We start from the raw sequence: 18,317 nt of genomic DNA, 5'->3' as shown, positions 1-18,317 counted from the left end.
AGACCTCATTTTCAGGCACATTATTTCACATATGGCCTATTTTTGTATTACGAGGAAAGGCCAGGTTTCTTATCCAAAGTCCTTTAAATTCCTCTACAGGTAATTTTGAAATATAAATAATGAGGAGAGTAATCCAATTATCCTTTCACCTCCCTGAAATTTATAAAAGACAACTAACATCATAATAGAAAATATGTAAGAAAGATATGCACACATGCCTAGCAGTAAATAGAATGCCCATTTATATTCAATCATTTAATATAAAAATCTAATAGTGTGACAACTAAAGAGATCAAAGGATATTATCATTTCCTCTATGAGAAGGTTGTTTCTCAATTGATGAATGGAATACCTTATAGAGAATATATCACAAATATCAAATGGTTGATTTAAAGTAATTATGCAGCATAATTATTCAGGAAACAAGCTGCATGTCTGAAGTTACTTTGAAAAATAGTAATGTCTGCATGATTAATGACAACAAATTTGTTGTTTCTGAAAACAGTCAGTACAGGGACCAGAAAAGAAAGTAAACATTCTGTTTGAAGACCAGTTGAGTCTTAAAGACCATAGAGAATATATCAGAGCCTTATTTTGGCTTGCCCACTTGCAATTTGTAGATTATATAAATATAGGATATTATATTTACTTCAAAAGTTTAGTCATCAGAGTGCAAAACAACAAAACAAAATATGCCAATGTTGTCAGTTTAGGAGCTGTATAGTACTATGTATGAATAAGTACCATTTTGTTACCTTCGGCTTTTTACCCCAGTTCACATGCTTTTAGGAGAAATAGAAGAAGGAAGAGGAGAGGACTCAAGAAAACCGCAAATAATGGAAATAAAAACAAGATAAACAAGGAATTTTGTTTTTCAGAGGGAATTGGAAAACATCCCAATCTCGATTACCAAGGTGCAACGGTTTGTTACCACTGTAAACACCACGTGGTAACTTTTAAACTGTGTTGTAGGATCCTGTTTTGGTTTTAATTTCCCTTATTTTTCTTGCATTGATTTTGTATCTGACCTTAAGAACATTCTTTATCTTTAGCTGTCTGGCTACCTGAATGTAGATTACAGTTATGACAGTCCCCGAATGCATATTCTCACATTGTGTTCCTATGATCCCACGAACCTATCTTATGGACTTCGCCACCGGGGCGAATGGTAACACAGTAGGTAATGATCTATATCTGCACCTCCACATCGGTATCCATCAGAGCATCTAACTTTTCTCTCTTTGCAGATTTGGTTTCCAACTCAAATGTCAATTGAAAAATGAAGAGGAAAAAAAAAAGCAAAGAGAAGAAAGGAAGAGAAACAACTAGTTGGCCGATTTCATAGAAACAACTTGGAATAAAGTAAACACATATACACACAACACTAATTTATTTGCCTCAGTAATGCCTTATTTTCCTTTCCGAAGGCTCTGAAGCTTTTTTCTATTTCCTTAGATAAATACACGGTGCCCAAGGAAAAACCACTAGGAAATACATCCTACAGAAAACAACAAACCCCTTTGTTTATGGTCTTTCGTGTTTCCGCATTTCAGATTTTCTTCTCAGCCCAAAAGCAAAAGCATGGAAAAAAGATCTGTGCTTTTAAGTGCTTCTAGCTCAAATTCACACCAGAAGTCTTTAATGAGTTCTTGGCGCCATACAAGTTTTTTGGAATCAATTCACGATGGCCTGGTATAATTTAATTTTGTGCAACAAATTTGTCCAGCAAGGATAACAAGGAAAAAATTTAATGCTATTGATTGCAATGTCAACCCGTTTCTGTACACCCTGTCCCTAGTTCTTTCCTCAGAGCTGGCTTGGAAATGCATCATACAAATAGCACAGATAGATCTTACCATAGTCAGTATACTATCTTATATATTCATCCAAAATTGCATTTCCATTTGTCTACCGGAACTGCCATTCTCTGTTTCCATTTACTTGGGAGTTTTCCAAAGCTGATTTTCTTCTCTGGAGTTTTGAATTTCTGCCCCTCCTGCTCTTTTAGGGACTTACTCAGATTTCATTATCCGCATTACAAAAATCTGTGACCCTATTCAATTCATGATCTTCCACATATTTTGATCTTCCAACAAAGTAGATACTGGTTCAATACAATAACCGCCGTTCATGTTTGCTCTACGAGATGCTCCACAGCAGAATTAGTTTACGTGTCTCAACTCAGGAAATGAATGATGGAAGGCACATGCTATACAAATAATTGTAAATCCAAAGTACAGCATACCACGTACAGCTTCCAGTGCCTGGACTTCTGTACTGTCAAACAATTAATGACTTAACTTCAAGACCTTCATTGGTCACGGTTACTATTTCTAGTGGAAGTGAAACTTACAAGGCTTCCACCAACCTGCACTTTTTACCTACTTTAAAATGCATATACACTCTCTGTTTGAATCATCAAAATCACTGAAGAGATAGTAAACACTGCCACAGAGGAAATATAATGAGTTTTTCTATTCTAATAACCAGAAAAATAACAAAATTCTTTTCTGGGTTCTTAGACTTCCTATAAAGTTGAGAGATCGGTCATTTAATTTTGGATCAAAATTGGAAAACACTGGTTGTGAGGAAGCAGTGGCAAACTATATATTTTTATTTCCAGTGAAAAAACTAACATGATGAGATTTTTAAATAATCTTGATTTAGAAGGAAAAGAAGAAACAATGCTGAATGATAAACTCCCTTGGATTTCCAATGCCCTTGAAGTTCTCTCAATTCATTTTTCTGTGAGAAATATACCTGCTTGTATTCCTGCTTCTGTGAAACAAAAACCCTAACCCATCCAGAAGCCTGGGACCCTACTGTCCAAAACAGAGGTGTATGGAAAAATACATGGACAAGAATTTATGTCCAGCTGATTACAATTATGTACTGACTCTTTGAATATACAATTAAATTCCAAATTTGTATGATTAACTATCTGTATACCCTGGAGGAGCTCATTTTAGAAAAAGGACAAAGAAGGGTCTGTACAGTAATCATATCTGGTTTGGTAACCTCAATATTCCACTCAGACACCATTTAATCTGATTCCCAAAATCACAATTTTTTTCATGAGGCTGGAATTTTGATTTCTAATTAGGATGTAGAATATGAAAGACCTTTGATCTTTTGGTAATAGCATAAATTAAACAGAATAAATATCCAAAATTTCTATGAAAGTACTTGCAGAATTGCAAGTAAGGCTTGATGGACTGAATTTTGGGAAAACAAACACTTTCAAGTTGATGAAAGAACGATTAGAATTATCAATACCTGAAAGAAAGTACAAGTGGAATGAGAATTTACAGGATCAAGAAGAGGGTAACCAAGACTTTAAAGAATACTATGGATTAGCTGGAAGAATCAGCCTCTAGAAAAGACTACAACAGAAAAATACATGGTACAGCCTAAAAATTCCCCAGAGTACCGACACTTCAACTTCAGAATTTTCAAAAGAAACCAGAGTGGAGCAGGTTGGCAAGAAGAAGTCTTTACCAAATTACCATAGTTCTTGGTTTCCATACAGTTAAAAAGATTGATTCAATGGAATATTCTTTAGCTATTAAAAAGAGAATGAAGTACAAGTTACAACACGGACAAACCTTAAATATGTTATACTGCATTAAAGAGGTCAAAAGACCATATCCTAAATCACTTCATTCATATGATTTTTTAAAATGTTTTTTTTAAATTAATTAATTAATTAATTAATTAATTTATTTATTTATTTTTGAGACAGAGACAGAACATGAGTAGGAGAGGGGCAGAGAGAGTGGGAGACACAGAATCTGAAGCAGGCTCCAGGCTCCGAGCTGTCAGCACAGAGCCCGACGTGGGGCTCGAACTCAGGGAGTGTGAGATCGTGACCTGAGCCAAAGTCGGACACGTAACTGACTGAGCCACCCAGGTGCCCCATATAATTTTTTTTAAAGAAACGTAAATATATAAAGAATCTATAAAGATAGAAAATATGTAAGTGTTTGCTAAAGGTTGGGTGTATGTGATCGAAGAGAATGACACCACAGAGATGGAGTTTCTTCTTAAGATGATAGGCAAATCTAAAAGTGACTGTAATCGGGGTGCCTGGGTGGCTCAGTTAAGCGTCCAACTTCGACTCAGGCCATGATCTCATGGTTCGTGGGTTCGAGCCCCACCTCGGGCTCTCTGCTGACAGCTCAGAGCCTGGAGCCTGCTTCGGATTCTGTGTCTCCCTCTCTCTCTTCCCCTGCCCTGCTCATACTTTGTCTCTCTCAAAAATAAACATTATTTTTTTTTAATTAACTAACTAAATAAAATCGACTATGATGATGCACATATTTGGGATTATACTAAAAACCACCAAATTTTACACCTAACATGGATCAATTGTAGGATATGTAAATTACATCTCAAAGATATTAAAACTGACATCTCCTCTGCTATTTTAAAAACATTGTCCAGAATATAGGACCAAATTTCAACCCGATTGTTTTCTCAATTTTTTTTAGTGTTTATTTATTTTTGAGGGGGAGAGAGAGAAACAAAGAGAGTGAGTGGTGGAGGGGCAGAGAGAGGGAGACACAGAATTAGAAGCAGGATCCTGGATCTGAGACCAGCACAGAGCCCAATGTGGGGCTCAAACTCATGAAGGGTGAGATCGTGACCTGAGCCAAAGTCGGATGCCCAATAGACTGAGCCACACGAGTAGATTTCAAACCAAGAAGTAAAAGAGGTTAATAAGGAGTATTGATTATAGGGGCACCTGGGTGGTGTAGTCAGTTAAGTGTCCAGCTCTTCATTTTGCCTACGGTTGTGATCTCATGGTTTGTGGGATCAAGCTCCACATCCAGCTCTGTGCTGAGTGTGAAGCCTGCATGGGATTCTTTCTCTCCCTCTTTGCCCCTCCTGCTTACACATTCTCTCTTGCATGCGCTCTCTCTCTCAAAATAAATAAACTTGAAAAAAAAGGATTATTGATTATAAAGATACTAACATTTGCAAAAAAAATTACGAGCTTTAAATATTCTGAATTTATTCAACATAGTACTGGCAGTCACAAATGAAGCAATCAGAGGAGAACAGGAAATAAAAGGCATGCAAATTTGTAAGGTTTTTATTATTTGTAAGTGACATAATACTCTATGTAGAAAACCCCAAGGATTCCACCCAAAATATAGAATCGATAAATTTAGTAAAGCTGCAGGATACAAAGTTAACATACAGAAACCTGTTGTACTTTTATACACTAATAATGAAATGGTAGAAAGATAAATTGAGAAAACAATCTCATTTATAATTGCACCAAAAAGAATAAAATACCCAGAAAGAAACTTAACGAAGGACGTGACAGACATATACTCCCAAAACTAGAAAACTGATGAAAGACATTAAAGATGACACAGTGGAAAGATAACCCATGCTCATGGATTGGGAGAATCGATATTGTTAAAATGTCCATACTACCCAAAATATCTTACAGATTTAATGTGATCTCTGCAAAATACTTTAAAAAAAAAAAAAAAGGGAACAAATAATCCTAAAATTTTATTGAACCACCAAAGATCTCAAAAAGCCAGAGCAATCTTGAGAAAAAACAAAAACAAAAACAAAAAAACTGGAGGCATGACAACAGATTTCAAGATATTCTACAGAGGTATAATAATCAAAGTATGGTACTGGCAGAAAAATAGACACCTAGATGAATGGAAAAGAATAGAGAGTCCAGAAATAAAGTGATACTTCTATAGTTAATCTATGACAAAGGAAGCAAGAATATACAATGAAGAAAAGATGGTCTCTGTAACAAATGACCCTGGAAAACTGGGCAGTTACATGCAAAAGAATAAAATGGATTCCCCCCTCTTTTTTTTTTTTTTTACACAACATACACAAAAATAAACTTAAATGGATTAAAGTCTGAAATGTGAGACCTGAAACCATAAAACTCCTAGAAGAAAACATAAGCAGTTGACACTGGCTATAGAAATATTTTTCTAGATGGCGTCCTCACGCAGGGGTAACAAAAGCAAAAATAAACTATTGGGACTACACCAAAATAAAAATCTTTTGCATTGTAAAGGAAACCATCAACATCAACAAAACAAAATGCAACCTACTGAATGGGAGAAGATATTTACAAATGATGTACCTGATAACAGGGTAATACCCAAAATATATAAACGATGCAACGATGTTGCATATATATATGCAACACCTATATATATATATATAGGTGTTGCATATATATATGCAACACCTATATATATAGTGTTGCATATATATATGCAACATCGTTATATATATATATATATATAAAGTAGGCAGAGAGAAAAATTAAGACATTTTCCCAAAGAGGACATATAAATGGCCAGATACATGAAAAGGTACTCACATCACTCATCATCAAGGAAATGAAAATCAAACCAAAATGGGACATCACCCTACACCTGTCAGAATGGATAAAATAAAACAGTCAAGAAATAATAAATTTTGGCAAGGATGTGGAGAAAAAGGGATGCTTGTTCACTGCTGGTGGAAATGAAAATTGGTGCAGCCACTGTGGGAAACAGTATGGAGGTTCCTCAAAAAATTAAGAATAGAATTACTACATGATCCAATATTATTGGATATTTACCCAAAGAAAGTAAAAACACTAATTTGAAAAAATATATATATATAGCGGTGTGTGTGTGTGTGTATGTGTGTGTGTGTGTATGTGTATATATATATGGGGTATTTTATATATATATATATATATATATATATATATATATATATATATATATATATATGGTGTATGTGTGCCTGTATATATATATATATATATATATATACACACACATATATATGTATATATACACATATATACATATATACATACATATATGCATATACATATATATACATTTATATACACATATATACACATATATATATATATATATATATATATATATATATATATATATATATATAGGGTATACCCCTATTTTTATTGCAGCATTATTTACAATAGCCAAGATATGGAAGCAACTCAAGTATCCATCAATAAATGAATGGATAAAGAAGATGTGGATCTAGAGGGTATTATGCTAGGTGAAGTAAATCAGAGAAAGGCAAACACTACATGATTTCACTCATTTGCTAAGAAAACAAATAGAAGAAAAGAAACAAACCAAAACACCAGACTCTTAAACACAGAGAACTGGTGGTTGCTAGCAAGGAGGTGGGTGGGGAGAGAAGGGAGAAGGATAAAGGGGATTAAGAGTATACTTATTGTGATGAGCATGAGTAATGTATAGAATGTTGAAGCATTACAGGGTACATCTGAAACTATCATTAACATAACATGTAGTACATTCATTATACTTTAATAAAACTATAAATACATAATTTAAAGGATTTGGTTACCGTAACGGCTAAAGAAAGGGGAAATTTCTAGGCAGAATGGAAAACTTTAAAAAGTTTTTAAAAATGAAATCATAGAACTGAAAAATGCCAATGTCTAAACATTGATTAAACGGACCTAAGAATGGATATTACAGAAAAGGAGATCAGGGGCACCCGGTGGCTCAAGCCACTTAGTTGGCTAAGCGTCTGACTCTTGATTTCAGCTCAGGTCATGATCTCATGGTTGTGAGACTGAGCCCAGCATCCAGCTCCATGTTGAGCATAGAGCCTGCTCGGGATTCTCGTTTTCCCTCTCTCTGCCCCTTCCCCGTGCTTATTCTCTCGAAAGAAAAGAAAAGAAAAGAAGGGAAGGGAAGGGAAGGGAAGGGAAGGGAAGGGAAGGGAAGGGAAGGGAAGAGAAGAGAAGAGAAGAGAAGAGAAGAGAAGAGAAGAGAAGAGAAGAGAAGAGAAGAGAAGAGAAGAGAAAAGAGAAGAGAAAAGAGAAAAAAGAAAAGAAAAGAGAAAAGAAGAAAGAAAAGAAGAGAAAAGAAAAAAGGAAAAAGAAAAGAAACATTAAAAAAGCTCCATAAACTTGAGAACATGTTAATAGAAAAACACAATTTGAATTATAGAAAAAGACTTTAAAAATGTAGCTAAAAAGCCAATTAAGTGGAAATACGTACCTAAAAATAATTGATTAGTCCACATAAAGTTCTAAGGAAAAACACAACCCGTATCATCGTCTATTAAATGTAAATTAATTAAACCCTTGATTTTAAGGCAGAAATTTTCAAATTAGGGGAACATAAGATACACTGACCTGCTGGGTTACAAAAGACACACTTCAAAAATAAAGCCAGATGGAAAAGTGGAGAAAGAACATGCAAACACTACTGATGACAGACCAGGTATGACTTCATAGCAGGATTTCAATACAAGGAGGGATTTCAAACTAATTGAGCGAAAAAAGGGATATTTGATGATTTTTAACATTCTTTTGAGCAACAGATAGGACAAAAAGAGAAACTGGTATGAATGTGGGATGCTGAATAAGCTATCAACTAATTAAACCTAATTAGCATGTACAAAAGAGTACACCAAGCAGGTGCTGAATACACCTATTTGCTTAAGTGGACGTGAAGCATTCACCAAAAATGTTGTCAAAGTATCTGAATAAACTTTAAAGCATGGAGATAATATATTTCAGGAAGAAATTAAAAATTCTCGATAAATATCTGGAAAATCCCCTATTTCCAAATAAGCAACGTGACCTTGAAATGACTGAGTAATTGAAAACATAAGATAGTAGGAAGTATTCCAAACTGAGTAAAAACATGGCACATAAAAATGAGCATATACAATTTTTATACCTTTATGAATATGCTTAATGAAGAAATGTCAAAAATTATGTAAAGTTCCACTTTGAGTATTTAAAAACATACAGTACATTAAACCCAATATATGTAGAAATAAAAATAGCAGAAAGAATAACATTTTAAGAACAGTGATAAAAATCATCAAAGTTAGAGGCTGATCCTTTAAAAATATTAGTAAAATTGATAAACCTCTAAAAGTCAACTAGTCCAGGAAAAAAAGAGGAGAAAAATTACTAATATCAGCAATGACAGGAAGTCACAGCTCTTCTGGAAAAGCTAAATAAAGAACTATCATGAACAACTTTAGGTGAATGGGCAGGACAACCCAGTTGATAAGGTGCTTTTCTTGTAAAAACAGAAGTTGGGAAATGATTCGAGGAGCAAGTGAAGAGAATAGTTGTTCATGTTTTTAAAATATAGTCTGCAACCGCAAAGTTCACAAACAAAGCCAAGCCCTCAGATGTCTCCAATGATGAAGTGTACTTGGTATGTATGGGGGGAAAGTACATTCTTTTAGGAAACAAAGACGTGGGTTTTTTTAAACTCTTTTAAGAACATTTCTTAAGTCTTTTTTTAATGCCAAAATACAAATGTTAAATTATTTGGGTCATTAGACTGAAAATCACAAGGACATTACAAGACAATTACAGCATATACCCCCTGGACTTAGAAGCCAAACCAATCTCTAGATAGATCAAGACCAAGTGTGTCTGATCACAAAAATACAAAGTATGTTTACATAATTTGCCACAGAATAAAAAAAAAAAAAATCACATGCTCACCTGATTATACACAAACATTTTTGTAAAATCAAGGAATAATTTGGATAAAGAAAACTTTGAAAAATTTAGGAAGGAACCAATCATGTTCAATAAAAAACATCTGAAAAAAACTTACAACTAGTACCATAATAGTGTTCAATGCAATAACTTCATAAAAGACACAAAGTTAGAATTAAAATTGCCATTATTCATAGAAAAGTGAATTTTGTACACAGATAAGCCAAGGGATTGTATGAATATCTACTATAGGTGATTTAGCAAAGTACAGGACACAAAATCAATATAATAATTACTTGTTTTTGTATTTACTAGCAACAAAAAGTCATAAAATTGAATGCAAAACAATGTCTTTTGGACAAATGCCAAAACTGTAATCTTAAAAACACATTTTCCAATTATGTGCAAGGCCTTTTTCCTGAAAAGTACAAATACTGTAAGTGTAATTTAAAATGATCTAAATCAGGGTTTGGCAAAATGTAGCTTATAGTCCAATCTGGCCCACTGCCTGGCTCTGTATGGTCCACAAACTAAGACAGTGTTTTACATTTTTAAGATATATAGCCCTTGTAATACACATATATAATATATATGTGTGTGATATATAGATACACACACACACACACACACACATATATATATACATATAACACAAACATACATATATGTATTTACAACAGAGAAGACATGTGTCCCACAAAGCCTAAATATTTAATAGCTTACCCTTCATAGGAAAGTTTGTCAAATCCTGGTTTAAATAGAAATATTCTGCGTTCACAGATTTTATGACCATACCATCAAGTGTCATCTTTCCTTAGCTTGACCTACAGTTTTAGTGTAACCTAGGTCATATTCCCAGATTTGTTGTTTGCTTTTGTAGAGATTGGCAATTTTATTTTAAAACATTTGGTAATGTAAAATATCTATAGAATACCCACTCCCCATCCCTGCAAATCTTGGAAAGGAACAAATTTGGAGAAAATTTTTAGGGTGATTAAAATATATGTTGATTTGTTTATAGTTGGTTTTAATAATAGTGTAAATATTTATCAAAGCTTATACCGTATAGTTAAGACCTATGCTGTATAGACTGAAAAATTTATCTTAATTAATGAAAGGAGTAAAAGACAGAAACAGAAAATTGAGTTAAAAACCTCCAATGTTTCTGAAACTGAAACTTCAAGGGACTCAAGGCCCACTTATATCAGCAAGGCAGGTGAATAAAATATAACTTAGTAAAAACTTGTTTTAGTTCCAGAACCAAAGAATATTGTTGAGACTGTGAAATATCCATGTACTTTTCCAGGGATGAGTCACATCAATGTTTGAAATCTGGTCATGTTAATTTACTTGTTCAAAGTTGCTCTGGCTGTTCTAGGTCTTTTCCATTTCCCTGTGAGTTTTAGAATCAGCATGTCAATTGCATTAATAAAGTCTGCTGGGATTTTAACTTCAAAAATGTTATATTTATGATGAAATTGGGGAGAATCCTGCTTAATACTATCTTCTAACTTAAAGCACTGTTTCTCATTATTTAGGTTTTCTGTAGGCCTTCTCTGTAATGTTTAGTAGCTTCCAGTAGAGAGATTTACATATATTTTTTTTCAAATTTACTCCTAGGTATTTTATATTTTCAGTACTAATGAAAATAAGTACTTTTCTTAATATCATAATCATTGCTAGTTTGTAGAAATGCATTTACTTTTATATATTAATCCTGTGTTCAACAACTTTGTTAAATTCCCTTAGTAATCAAATAGCATGTTTTTTACATCCCCTAAGATATTTAATTTCACCTCTTAATTTTCCATGTAGGTACATGTATGATCGTGTGTGTGTGTGTGTGTGTGTGTGTGTGTGTGTGTGTGTGTATTAAGATAAATTAGATACCGATTTTTCATATACTACCACTGGAATCATTCCCATATGTCTATAATTGTCACATGCCTTTTAGTAAGTGATTCTTACCAGAGACATAAAGAACCCTATCCCAGCGGTGGTCCTTTAAACTCTCATTAGTTCACATTGGACAAAGTGGCTTGACAACTGACAATTTGACAATGCCTTTATGTTACCGAGTTTGAACGACCATATGTCAAATATGTCCTCACAATTCTAGATTACAATGCTGTGTTTTCAGCAAAATTAAGGGTGAGATCAGAAACTACCTAGGATAAAAAGATAATCAGGATTTTTTCAATGCTCTTTCTTACATGCACTCTGAACACACTTCAAATGGTGGCTAATTTGAGAAGCTGTCAGCTTCAACTTTGATGTACTCTGAAACAGGACGGTACGCTTGAGTTTGGAATAGGTTCCCTTTTTAGCATGGATTTGTTTGGATGTGTATAGAATAAAAATATGTGGCCTGACCACGCTATTAGAGTGAGATATTCATCTACTCATTCAACAGATATTTGAGTGCCCACTGGGTTCAAGACTGGTCAAGTACTGACTTATCGAATTATTTTTCACACAATGAGAGAAAATAATTTTTTGAGAATATACATGCACATTTATATGCTCACCTTAGTATTAACGAAGAATGACAGTCCAGGAGTTCAAATTTTAAATGACAAGACTATATATAATTATCTATTGCCACCTGTTTATCTGATTTACCCTTTAAATATACATCACCTTGCCAGATTGCTTGTAACAAGACAGAGAAATGAAGACATCAAGTGTTAAATTTCACCATCCTTTCAGGTACCACCACACCCCTGCTTCCTGCATGTTTGGAACAGATCCCACTCTTCACTTCTCTACTTGCTTTGTTATGGAAGTTGACCAACGAAGGCTGAGTCAAGTATTGTCTGCGTGATCTTAAGTGTCCCTCATTTCTCTCTCTCCCCCTGCAGTCTCTCTCTTACACACTCACATACATCCTGAGACAATAAATTGATGACATTAACTCTGAAAGAGAAAATTAGATGAATCAGAAATCCACTTCAAGATACAGAAGTCCAAGGTATAATCAAGAGCAATGTAGAAAAAGTAGTTACATTTTCACCTGGAAAAAAAATATGGACTAGAAACAATTATGAGAGAAATTACATAAAATGATAAAATCTAAAATTCATAGTATTTTTCCTTAAGAGTATTAGTTACATTTGAAAATAACTTTCTCCAATATAACATTTTTTTGATGGAGAGTTTTAAAATAAATTAGCGTTTTCAAACAAAAATGAAAACCTTATATCTGACTCAGTTCTGATTCTCACATTTTACAGAAAAGGTAAGAGACCCGGAAAGGTTCAACAGTAGGTCCAAGGTTATAAATCTAGCAGTTTTAAAGAGCTTTGTGTTAACACTTTAATAACTTAGTGTAAAAAATAGTCAATAATCAAGAAGAATGCACGTAAATCATTTAAATTCCAAACATCCGAAGAATTAGAACACCCTTCAAACATAAAATATACTATGTGATACTTAAAATTGATGAATAATCTCACACCAATAAGCCGCATGTGTGGCAGAGGGGAGGGGAAGGGGAGGTGAAGGGGGGGTGGGATAGCAGTGAACATTAATATGTCCTGAACTTCATTTGGTTTAGGAACTGATTGTACTGATCTTTCAAAACACTACATCAATTTTAAATCACAGCAATCTTGGAAGATAAAAATATACCGGTCTTGTCACGATTACCAGATGCATTAGATTTATCACAATTTTTCACTGGGTGTCTTCTGTTGTTCCCATAATTGGAATGAATCATAAAGTGAAACAAGTTGACATCAAAATTGTTAACTACCATATTTAATAGTCCAAGTTGAATTTTTTCTAAGGGTTTCTCATACATATCAATATGTGTCTACAGCAGTGGGGCAATTATATTTTAGAGAAAACGGTTGGAGGTTTGTCATATTTCATTATATTTTTGAAGTAACATTTAGTTATTTTATACTTGCCAAACTGATGCCACCTTGCAGGTACCCAAACTAATAAGTGTTTAGTGGAAGATTTTGCAGAAGTAGACACTTGTTTTTGAAGTGCTATTTTTTTTTCCTTTCAATTTCACGGAATTTTTTTCTTCTATAAAATATTTAATTTTATATATAAATTTATGTATAAATTTATATATTTTCTATATAAATATAAAATTTTTTGATGTTTCTTTGTTTTTTTGAGAGATAGAGCGTGAGCGGGGGAGGGGCAGAGAGAGCGGGAGACAGAGACTCGGAAGCAGGGTCCAGGCTCTGAGCTGGCAGCACAGAGCCCGTGGAGGGGCTCAAAGCAACTCATCGCGGGATCATGACCTGAACCAAAGTCAGAGGCTTAACTGACTGAGCCACCGAGGTGCCCATTCAAAATATTTTTATAGAGTGCCAGATGATATATTAAAAACAACACAAAATTAAACACATTTATCTAGACCTTCAAATATGTTGAGAATATTAGATGCTTCTGAGGAGTAGACCTAGGTTTTCCTGTTTCTGCTACTAAACACAACTGAAACCCATACATCATAAGTAATATAAACCTAAGAAACTTTGAAAGGCAAGAAGACCATAAACCAACTAGAAATATCCAAAACTAAAGAATATGGTGATGTGTTCCCTGGTTTTCCTTTTTGTGTCATAAATTCCAGGTGTTTTAATGTTATATTTAGATCTGAAGAAACCATGAATCTTGAACTGCCAGTGAGCACACTCAGAAACAAACAACAAAAGCCAGCCATCTCTAGCCACATGGGGAAGAGAGGGGCAGCCCTTTGGGTAATATCCTTTCAAAGACAGAAAACTTCTGGACAATAATTCATACAAGCCTCACAGAAGAGAACTGCTTCTAACTCCACCTACGCCAATCAAGACCCAGTGGGGAGTCCAGACTTCAAACCTCATGAAGAGGTAGTAAGGCTCCTGCCTGTTTTGTACCAACAAAGGTCAAGTACAGAGTCAAAGCTTCAGTTACCACTGGCTCAGAATACACACCTCCCATACTTAGTAGGCATTACATGGGAAGTCAGAGTTTACACCCTCACTCAGCAGCAATGAGGAATGTTCCCACTTAGGTGTCAATGGAGGGCTGGTAGGAAAACTTCAACTATCTCCATCTGGCAGTAATGATATAGCATCTCTCTTTACCTTTTCCCAACATGGCTGACAAAATAAGTCAGAAAAAAACAAAACATTGAAATAAGATGCAGGGTCTCATATTCTGAAAATGGCATTTCATTTGAAAACCAATTTCAAACCAAGAACCAGGAAAATTTTAAACTAAAAAAAAAAAAAAAGATGCCAACATCAAGATAACAGAGATGTTATAATTATCTGACAAAGATTTTAAAGAAGCCATGATAAACAATGGAAAGCCTCAGCAACATAGTAGCAAATCTCAACACAAAGACTGAAATGAAAATATCAGAAATGAAAAATAAAAACTAAAATAAAAAGTTCTGGTTGTGCTCATCAGGAGACTGGGGAGGACATTAAAGCACGGTATCAAACAACAAAAGAAATAATCAGTAAATTCGAAGAGAAAAAAAAAACAAAAACAGAAAAACAATCTGAAAATAAAATTTTTAGAAGTCTAAGGGGTCTGATGAACTGTAACAAAAAGTTCGAATATTTATATAATCGGAGTCTTAGAAAAATGGAGAAAGAGGATAAAGCTAAAAAAATAATTAAACATAATGGCCGAAAAGTTTTTAAATTTAGCAAGAACTATAATTATAGATTCAAGAAATCGAACAAGTTCCATTAAGGGTCAACCCAGAGAAATCCAAGTCAAGACATACATTATACTTCTGTAAACTGAACAGGAAAAAAAAATCATGAAAACAACCAGAGAAAAATGATCACTTGACTATAGGAGAGAAATGAAATGAAATACAGTGGATTGAAAGTCCAGAAGAAAGTAGCCTCTACTTGATATGTCTTTAAGTGCTGACAGAAAATTGTCAATCCAAAGTCTTTTACCCAATGAAAATATCCTTTGGAAATTAAGAAATCAAGACTTACTCAGATAAAAGAAAATAAAGATACTTAATCACAGCAGATGCACCATAAAAAAATGACTAAACAATTCTCTAAACAGAAAGGAAACAATAAAAGAATCTTGAAACAGCAGGAGTAAACAATATAGTAAGCAAAAATATGGGGAAATACTCTTGGCTTTCCTTCTCAATTTTCTAAATTATGTTTTGATTGTTGAAGTCAAATTTATGACGTCAGATGTGGTGTTAAATGCAAATTTATATTATAAATACAGGAGGATAAATGGATGTAAAAAAATTTCTAGTTTAATCAAATTAGTACACTTGAAAACACTGTAGGTAAATAAAAATTGAATTGTGAGAAATGTTCAAGTCAAAAGGAAGGGAGAAAAAAACCATTACAAACAAAGATCAAATTGTTTTTAAAAAGTTACGCACTAACACAGCAGTGACTACTTTAAACATAAATGGTCTAAATAAATACATAAATGAAGATTGGTAAAGTGGATTTAAAAACATGACCCAAATTAAAGCGGGCTACAAAAAACTAACTTCAAATGCAATGATATATGTACGTGCCCTACAGTCTGCTCAGGATTCCATAACAAAATACCACAGCCTGGGTAGCTTAAACAACATGTTTTTTGCTTGTTTGTTTGTTTTTTGAGACTGGAAGTCCAAGAGAAGTTGTCATCCAGATTGGTGTCTGGTCTTTTCTTGGGTTGCAGACAACTCTTTCTGTGTTCCCACATGGCCTTTTCTTGGTGTATGGAGGGAAGGAATGAAGGAGAGAGAGATGTGCCACTTCTTATAAGGCCACCAATCCTATTGGATTAGGGCTTGAACTACGTACCTCATTTAACCTTAATTACCTGCAAAAAACCCTATTTCCAAATACAGTCATGTAAGGGGTTAATGCTTCAGCATATGAATTTTGGGGCACACAATTCAGTATACGGCAGCCAGTTAACATAAAATGAGTGGCAAAAAGTATATTATACAAACACTAATAAAAGGAAAGCAAAATTAGTTATATTAATATCAGATTTAAAAATCTAAATTATAGAGCAACAAAAATCACCAGAAAGGAATTATAGAACATGTCGATCCATCAAGAAAATGTAACAATCTTATGTGTATACCCACCAAATATCAGAGCTGCAAAGTATTTAAACAAAAAACTGATAGAACTGAAAAAAATAGTCAAATCTGCAGCTATAGTTGAAGATTTTGACATTTACATCACAAATGATATGACGAAAGATCATCATGGGAGGAACACATCAACTCATTTATGAAGCTAGTGTTACAAATGGAAACTACAGACTCATAACCCTCATATAGAAACAAAAATATTTAATACAATATTAGCGAGTAGAATTCATCAACATATAAAAGAATTATATTCCATGACCAAATGAGGTTTATTTTAGAGATGCAAGGAAGGTACAACATTCAGAAACCAACAAACGTTAATCCACCATATCAGCCAGATAAAGAAAATCATACAACGCTATCAATGAGAAATTCATCTGACAAAATCCAATGCCCATTTTGGTAAAAATTCTCAGAAAAATAGGAATAGAGAGTAACTTCCTAAACTTGCTAAAGTACATCTAAGAGTAACCTAGAGCTAATGGTAAAAACTGAATGCTTTCATCCTAAGATGAAGAAAAAAACAAAGCTGCTCACTCTCATTACTTTAATTCAAAGCGGTGCCAGAAATCCTAGCACGAAGGCAATAAAAGGAAAGAAAGGAGTGCAAATCAAGAAGAAATAAATCTGTCCCTAATCTCATAGGAGCATCGGCATAGAAAACACCAACATTCCTGCAAACAGAACTAATGCGTAAGCTCAGCAAAGTATCAGAATACAGAGTCAACATAAAAATTGTATTTATGTATTCTAGCAATGAACACGTGTTAGCAGAAAAAGCTACAGTCTCATTCGTAATTGCTAAAAATTTAAATAGGTGTAACTCTAACGAAAAGGCACAGGACCTCTATGCTAAAACCTATGTAATGCTGTTGGAAGAAGTGAAAAATCTAAATAGAGATGATTTTCGGTAACAGAAAGACTCAGTAAAGATGTCAATTGTCGTCTAATTGATAAACAAGTTTAACAAAACCATATGGAAATCTCATAAGACACATCTCCTAGACATTCTAGACAATCAAGATACAGTGAAGATTCTAAAATTTGCATGTAAAGTCAAAACTAGCTACAATTAAAAAAAATAGTAAAATGAAGAAAATAGTCTATCCAACCAATTTCAAGATTAAATATACAGCTGCAATAATCAACACAGTGTGGTCTTTTCAGAGATACAGACATAGAGATCAATGGGACAGAATGAAGAGCCAGGTAATAGTTCCTCACCAATAAGCCCAGCTGATTTTGACAAAAATGCAAAAGTATTGCCATAAGATCTAATTCCTCCAAAATGGATTATTTCCCATGGTCAGTTCCTCCACATTCTGTTTTCTGCATTATTTTTCCTCCTGTTAGCATCTACTGACATACATCTTTGTCTCCTCCAACTAAATATAAACTATAGAATGTTTTTTTTAATGGTTATTTATTTTTGAGACACACAGAGAGCACAGGAGGGGTAGGGGCAGAGAGAGAGAGAGGGAGACACAGAATCTGAACAGGTTCCAGGTTTGGAGCCGTCAGCACAAAGCCCAATGTGGGGCTCGAACCCACAAACCAGGAGATCATGACCTGAGCTAAAGTCAGATGCTCAACTGACTGAGCTACCCAGGTGCCCCCAAAACTTTCTTTTGTTGATTGGTCTATCCCTTTAGTATGTAGAACATACCTGGTATGTAACGGATGCTTAATATACTCACA

The sequence above is a fragment of the Neofelis nebulosa genome, chromosome 11 (genome assembly GCF_028018385.1).
Source record: "Neofelis nebulosa isolate mNeoNeb1 chromosome 11, mNeoNeb1.pri, whole genome shotgun sequence".
NCBI classification, from domain to species: domain Eukaryota; kingdom Metazoa; phylum Chordata; class Mammalia; order Carnivora; family Felidae; genus Neofelis; species Neofelis nebulosa.
The sequence above is the reverse complement of the archived record's forward strand: the minus strand, read 5'-3'. Positions refer to the sequence as shown.